Genomic DNA, 7603 nt, shown 5'->3' with positions numbered 1-7603 from the left:
AAGAAAGCTTAGGGAAGAAAAAGGAGGTAGAGTCAATGCTGGTATATAAATATGGTAAACTGAGGCAAGTTTTGAGGAAGGAATGTGTATGCAAGTCAAGTCCCCATTTGGGAAATGGTAGGCTAGAAAATGGTTCAGCAGCAAAATACCAGAAAGGCAGTATATTAAGATAGAACTTGCACAAGAGACCTTTTATAAGGAAACTCTTGATGTAATAATGGGGAACTCTGTACTGATTCAACTCCTGAAGAGGTCATAGCAGCTCTAGTGGGCCAGTGTTACTGTTATCACCACATACAATTTATTGAGAAAAAGTGGCAACAGGATGGGAACTCCAACCCAAATGGTCAATTTGTAGACTGTGCCCTATTCTCTGTGCTGTAGTGCCTCTCAACTGATCACCATATCCTAGAAACAGTCAGCTTGGGCTGCCATAACAAACTAACACAAACATGGTGGCTTAAACAACACCAAAAAATATATTTTTTCACAGTTCTAGAAGCTAGAAGTCTGAAACCAAGGTGCCATCAGGGGTGTTTTATTCTGAGGCGTCTCTCTTTGGGTGTCTTTTCATTGTGTCTTCACAATGTATGTGTCTGCAACAGATTGGATGTTTGTGCACCATATTCCCAAATTCATATCTGAATTCTAACATCAAAGTAATCGTATTAGGAGGTAGCATTAGTGCCCTTATAAAAGAGGCTCCAGAGAGTTCCCTCATCCCTCCTACTATGTGAAGACACAGCAAGATGGCTGTCTATGAACCTGAAAGAGAATCCTCACCAGACATTGAATCATCTGGTCCTTTGGTCTCGGACTTCAAGGCTCCAGAACTGTAGGAAATAAATATTTGTTGTTCATAAGCTACCATGTATGTGTTATTTTGTTATAGCAGTTCAGACAGACTAAGATAGTATCTGTGTCTTAATCTTCTCTTATGAGGGTACTAGTCCACTTTGACTGATTAGGGCCCACCCTAGTGACCTCATCCAAATAGTCTCTGTCTCCAAATACAGCAACATTCTGAGGTACTAGAGGTCAGGACTTCAACATATGAATTTTGGTGGGGGACACAATTCAACCCATAACAAAGGGTTATAGAGTAAATGATTCTATGTATCAAGAAATGCTCTTCAGCTATGGTTACAGTTGAAAGTGGTTGGCATAGTGTCAGTACACAGTATATGCTTAATAGATACGACCTATTATTCTTTTTCTTCTCTGCATCCTTCTCATCTCTACCCACTATCTTCCCATTTCTTTTTTCCCATATTTTCTTTTCATTCTTCAATTAATTATTTCCCAGTATTGCTAATATTTCCATGTACTTCTTTCTCTAAGAATAATAAGCAATATAGATAACCAATTATCATGTCTCCAAGAGAGCACTGCAGTTATAAGTGAGGCAGTCAATCGATCACCATATTCTAGGGGTAAGAATATGGGGCTAGAGAGCAGTCTCTGAATTCCAGGAGGAAGCCCCTGTGAGGTCAGGGCCTCCTGAAAGAACAGACTTGTCCTTTGCTTCATGATAGAAAATGGGGAGAAGAGTTAAGATGGTGGAGTAGTATAAGGACCCTAGGCTTGCCTCATTCCTTGAACACAGCTAGATAAATATCAAATCATTTTGAATACCCAACAAGTTGATCTGAAGACTGACAAAAAAAAACTGCCAGGTAGAAGGTAAAAGGTGCAGAGATAAGGACTGGGGAGAAATGGATTGTGGGTGCTGTGGAGGGGAAGGAGCCCTGGTCATGAAGAGGGACAAGAGAGAGGGGCCCGGGGAGAAGTGCCCAGGGGATCATACAAGGAAAACACTTTCCCAAAACCACTGACTGGGAAAATGAGAGGGGCTGGTTTTTCTGAGTTTTACAATCAGAAGGTTCTAAGACTGGAGTTTTAGAGGTCTTTGGCATGGCTGGTGGGGATTCCTGAGAGTGCTCCTGTGGAGAGGAGTGCAAAAGACAACTCCAGAAGTGCAGGTGGCACGATCTGAGGATTACCTGACATATACTGGGAAAGATGGTTCCAACTTCTTATAAGAGCACATCTGGGAGAAGTGGCATTACCTCTCCTTGGACAAAAGACTTGGAGGGTACCATTTTCCTCCCCCACCTCCCAGCATAGGCACAGAAACACCAGTTGAGGGCAGCTAATCTGGACACTGACTCTTTGCTGCACTTTACTCCAAACTCCTTGTCCCTGCAATTTGGTGCAAATGCCATTCTGAGGCAAATATGCATCAGTCCCAGTACAGCAAGACACTCCCCCAGAGGACCACTGTAGGTCCTACCATGCCAGGTCCCTAAAGTGTGGAGTTTTAAAACTCAGACAGCCTGCCTGGGAGAGACCCTAAGGTGCACTGTGCTACCCAGAGGCCCAGACACAGGGTGAAGGCAATGATGTGAAGGATGCCTAAGACACATGAGAGGAGATTGCTCAATCTTCTGTGAGGATTTTCCAGACAGCAACAAGCATTAAATCCCCTCTCCAGGGATGAGAGAGGGGGCTGACATCAATTCTTTCCCCCATCCCTCATATTAAACTAACTTCAGTAATCAGCACAATGCCAACAGTGGCATCAAACTCTGCTCCCCTGTGCTCTGCAGGGGCTGCATTTCTTGATTAAGTGTGACTGAGAAGCAGGGCAGAGGGCCCATACACCAGAAGACAAGCACAAACTCCCAGTATGCACAAAGTGTACTAACCACGGAGTGCTGCAAAGCTTCAGCTCCTGTGAAAACAGCATCACATCTCTTTTAAGAAGCAGACCAAAGCACACCTAGTTAAAACTTGACACATTCTGGCCAAGGTTCAACACTTCCCACTGCAGAGAAGGAGAAACTCTGCAGATTACTGACCTGAGGAAAAGAGCAACTAAAACACAGCAGCACATACTGTGCACATACCATACAACAGAGACACTTCCTGAAGTACCAGGCCCTGGAACTTATATGACCTCTTCCTTATAAAGCAATTACTCTCAGGAGGAGGAAACACAACAGGCTTTCCTAACACACAGAAGAAGACAGAGACTTAGATAAAATGCTGACAGAGGAATTCACTCCAAAAGAAAGAACAAGAAAAGGTCATGGCCAGGGGTCTAATAAAAATTAAAGTAGTACACCTGGCCCAGAATTTAAAACAACAATCATAAGGATACTAGCTGCACTTGAGAAAAGCATAGAAGACACCAGAGTGTCGCTTACTGCAGAAATAAAAGATTGAAAAACTACTCAGGCCAAAATGAAAATGTAAGAACTGAGATTCTAAAATGACTACCTGTAATGACCACTAGTATGGAATAAGCAGAGAAATGCATAAATAACATAGAAGATAAAATTATGGAAAAGAATGAAGATGAAAAGAAGAGAGAAAGAAAAATATTTGATTACAAATGTAGACTTAGGGAACTCAGCAACTCCATAAGGCATAATAACAGTTGTATCACAGTAGTCCCAGAAAAGAAGAGAGGTAAAAGAGGGCAGAAGGTTTATTTGAGCAAATGATAGCTGAAATATTCCCTAATCTAGGGAAAGAAACAGACAACCAAATCTAAGAGGCACAGAGAACTCTCAACAAAATCAACAAAAGCAGGCAAACGGCAAGACATACTGTAGTTACCTTGTAAAATATAGAGATAAGGAAAAAAATCCTAAATGCTACAAAAGAACTCCCTGACGTATAAGGGGAGACAAATAAGGTTAGCACCAGATCAAGTCATGGGAATTAGGCAGTCCAGAAAAGAGTGACATAATACATTCAATGTGCTGAATGGGAAAAAAAAATGCAGCCAAGAATAATCTATCTGGGTAAGCTGTCATCAGAATAGAAGAAAGATAGTTTCCCAGACAACCAAAAACTAAAGCAGTTCATGACCACTAAACCAGTCTTTCAGGAAATAATAAAGAGAAATATTTGAGTGGGAAAGACCAAAGCAACAAAGACTAGAAAGGAACAGAAAAATCTTCAGAAATAATGTCAAAACAAGTAATAAAATGGCACTAAATTTGTATCTATGAGTACTTACTATGAATGTAAATAGATTAATGCTCCAATAAAACACTTAGAATTGGGACACCTGGGTGGCTCAGTCGGTTAAGTGTCTGACTCTTGATTTTGGCTGAGGTCATGGTCTCATGGTCAAAGATAGAGCCCTACAATGACCTCTGTGATGGGTGTGGATCCTGCTTAAGATTTGCTCTCTCCTCTCCCTCTGCCCCTTCCCCACTCATTCTCTCTCTCACTTCCTCAAAAACTAAAAGCACAAATAAACAAACCACCATAGGGTGTCAGAATGCATGAAAAAGATAAGACCAATCTATATGCTGCCTACAAGAGACTCATTTTAGATCTAAAGATACCTGTAGATTGAATTCAAATGAGGGTATTGAAAAATATTTATCATGCAAATGGTATCAAAAGAAAGCCAGAGTAGCCATACTTATATTAGACAAAACAGATTTTAAGACAAAAACTGTAACAAGAGATGAAAAAGGGCGCTACATCAGAATAAAGGGGTCTATCCATCAAGAAGATCTAAAAATAGTAAATAATTATGCCCCCAGCTTGAGAGAACCCAAATATCTAAAACAGTTAATAACAAACATAAAGGACCTCTCTGATAATAATACAGTAACAAAGGGGACTTTAACACCTCACACACATAAAGGGATAGATCATCTAAATAGAAAATCAGTAAGGAAACAATGACTTTGAATGACACACTGGACCAGATGGACCTAAGAGATATATTCAGAACATTTAATCCAAAATCAGCAGAATACACATATTTTTCAAGGGCACATGGGGCATTCCCCAGATTAGATCACATACTAGGGCACAAATCAGGACTCAACAAGTACAAGCAGAATGTCATACCACGCATATTTTGAAACTTGAAGTCAATCACAGAAAAAAAATTGGGAAGACCACAAAACATGGAGGTTAAAGAATATCCAACTGAGGAATTAATGGGTCAACCAGGAAATTAAAGAAGAAATTAAAAAGTACATGGAAACAAACAAAAATGAAAACACAATAGTACAAAAACCCTGGGATGCAGCAAGTGTTCATAAGAGGGAAGTATATACCAATACAGGTCTACCTCAGGAAGAAAATGAAAAAAAAAAAAAAAAAAAGGAAAAAAGAAGACCAAAGCAACAAAGACTAGAAAGGACCAGACAACATCACCAGAAACAGCAACTCTACAGGTAACATAATGGAACTAAACACATGTCTTTCCATAATCATTCTAAATGTAAATGGACTAAATGCTCCAATCAGAAGACACAGGATATCAGAATGGATTAAAAAAAAATCCATCTATATTCTCCTTATAAGAGATGTATTTTAGATCTAAAGACGCCTACAGATTGAAAGTGAGGGAATGGAGAACCATCTATCATGCTAAAGGATGTCAACAGAAAGCCAGAGTAGTCATACTTATATCAGACAAACCACTTTTAAACAAATACTGTAAGAAGAGATGAAGAAGGGTATTATATCATAATTAAGGGGTCTATCCATCAAGGAGATGTAACAATTGTAAATATTTATGCCCTCAACTTGGAATAACCCAAATATATAAATCAACTAATATTAAACATAAAAAAAAAAACCCTCATTGATAACAATACGATAATAGTAGGGAATTTTAACACCCAATTTATATCAATGGACAGATCTTCTACAGTGAAAACCAACAAAGAAACAATGACTTTGGATGACACACCAGACCAGATATACTCAATGGATATATTCAGAACACTTCACCCTGAAACAGCAGAATACACATCCTTTTTGAGTGTACATGGAACATTCTCCAGAATAGATCACATACAGGGTCACAAAACAGCTCTCAAGTACAAAAAGATTGAGATCAAACAATGCATATTTTCAGATCACAGCTCTATGAAACCTAAAGTCAACCACAAGAGAAAAATTTGTAAACCCCTCAAATACATGGAGGTTAAAGAACACCCAACTTAAATAATGAGTAGGTTAACCAGGAAATTAAAGAAGAAAAATAAAATACATGGAAGCAAATGAAAATGAAAATATGACAGTCCAAACCCTTGGGAATGCAGCAAAAGCAGTACTAAGAGGAAAGTATATTGCCTATCTCAAGGCCTATCTCAAGAAGAAAAGTCCCCAATACACAACCTAACCTGACATCTAAAAGAGCTAGAAAAGGGTCAGCAAATAAACCCTAAAACCATCAAAAGAAGGGAAATAATAAAGATTAGAGCAGCAATAAACAATATAGAAACAAACAAACAAAAAACAGTAAAACAGATGAATGAAACCAAGACCTGGTCGTTTGAAAGAATAAACAAAATTGAATAACCCCTAGCCAGACTTCTTAAAAGAAAAAGAGAAAGGACCCAAATAGATGAACTCACAAATGAAAGAGGAGATATCACAACCCGCACCACAGAAATAAAAAATTACAAAAGAATACTAAGATAAATTATATGCCAACAAACTGGACACTCTGGAAGAAATGGACAAATTCATAGAAACTCACAAGCCACCAAAACTGAAAAAGGAAGAAATAGAAAATTTGAAGAGATCCATAACTAGCAAAGAAATTTAATCAATAATCAAAAATCCCCCAACAAACAAGAGTCCTGGAAGCGAGATGGCTTCCCAAGGGAATTCTACCAATTAAGGAAGAGTTAACACCTATTCTTCTCAAACTGTTCCAAAAATAGAAATGGAAGGAAAGCTTCCAAATTCATTCTATGGAGCCAGTATTACCTTGATTCCAAAACCAGACAAAGACACCACAAAAAAGGAGAATTACAGGCCAATATTCCTGATGAAGATGAATGCAAAAATTCTCAGTAAAACACAGGCAAATAGAATTCAATAGTACATCAAAAGAATTATTCACCTTGCTCAAATGGGATTTATTCCTTTCATGCAGAGCTGATTCATTATTTGCAAATCAATCAACATGATACACCACATTAATAAAAGAAAGGATAAGAACCATATGCTCTTGACAATAGATGCAGAAAAAGCATTTGACAAAATACAGCATACATTCTTGATAAAAACCTTCAACAAAGTAGGGATAGATGGAACATACCTCAACCTCATAAAAGCCATATAGGAAAGACCCACAGCTAACATCATACTCAATGGGGAAACACTGGGAGCCTTTTCCCTAGTAAGGAACAAGACAAGGATATCTACTCTCACCCTTACTATTTAAGATAGTATTAGAAGTCTTAGGCTCAGTAATCAGACAACAAAAGTAATAAAGGGCATCCAAATTGGCAAGGAAGAAGTCAAACTTTCACTATTTTCAGATGACATGATACACTGTGTAGAAAACCTTAAAGAATCCACCACAAATTGCTAGAATATATGAATTTAGCAAAATCATAGGATATAAAATTAACATGAAATCTGTTGCATTTCTATACACCAATAATGAAGCAGCAGAAAAAGATACCAAGGAATCAATCCCATTTACAACTGCACCAAAAAACATAAGATATGTAGGAATAAACTTAACCAAAGAGGTAAAAGATCTGTATTCTGAAAATTACAGAAAAATTATGAAACATATTGAAGAGGTCACAAAGAAATG

The sequence above is a fragment of the Panthera tigris genome, chromosome A1 (genome assembly GCF_018350195.1).
Source record: "Panthera tigris isolate Pti1 chromosome A1, P.tigris_Pti1_mat1.1, whole genome shotgun sequence".
Taxonomy (NCBI): domain Eukaryota; kingdom Metazoa; phylum Chordata; class Mammalia; order Carnivora; family Felidae; genus Panthera; species Panthera tigris.
This window is presented reverse-complemented; position numbering follows the sequence as displayed.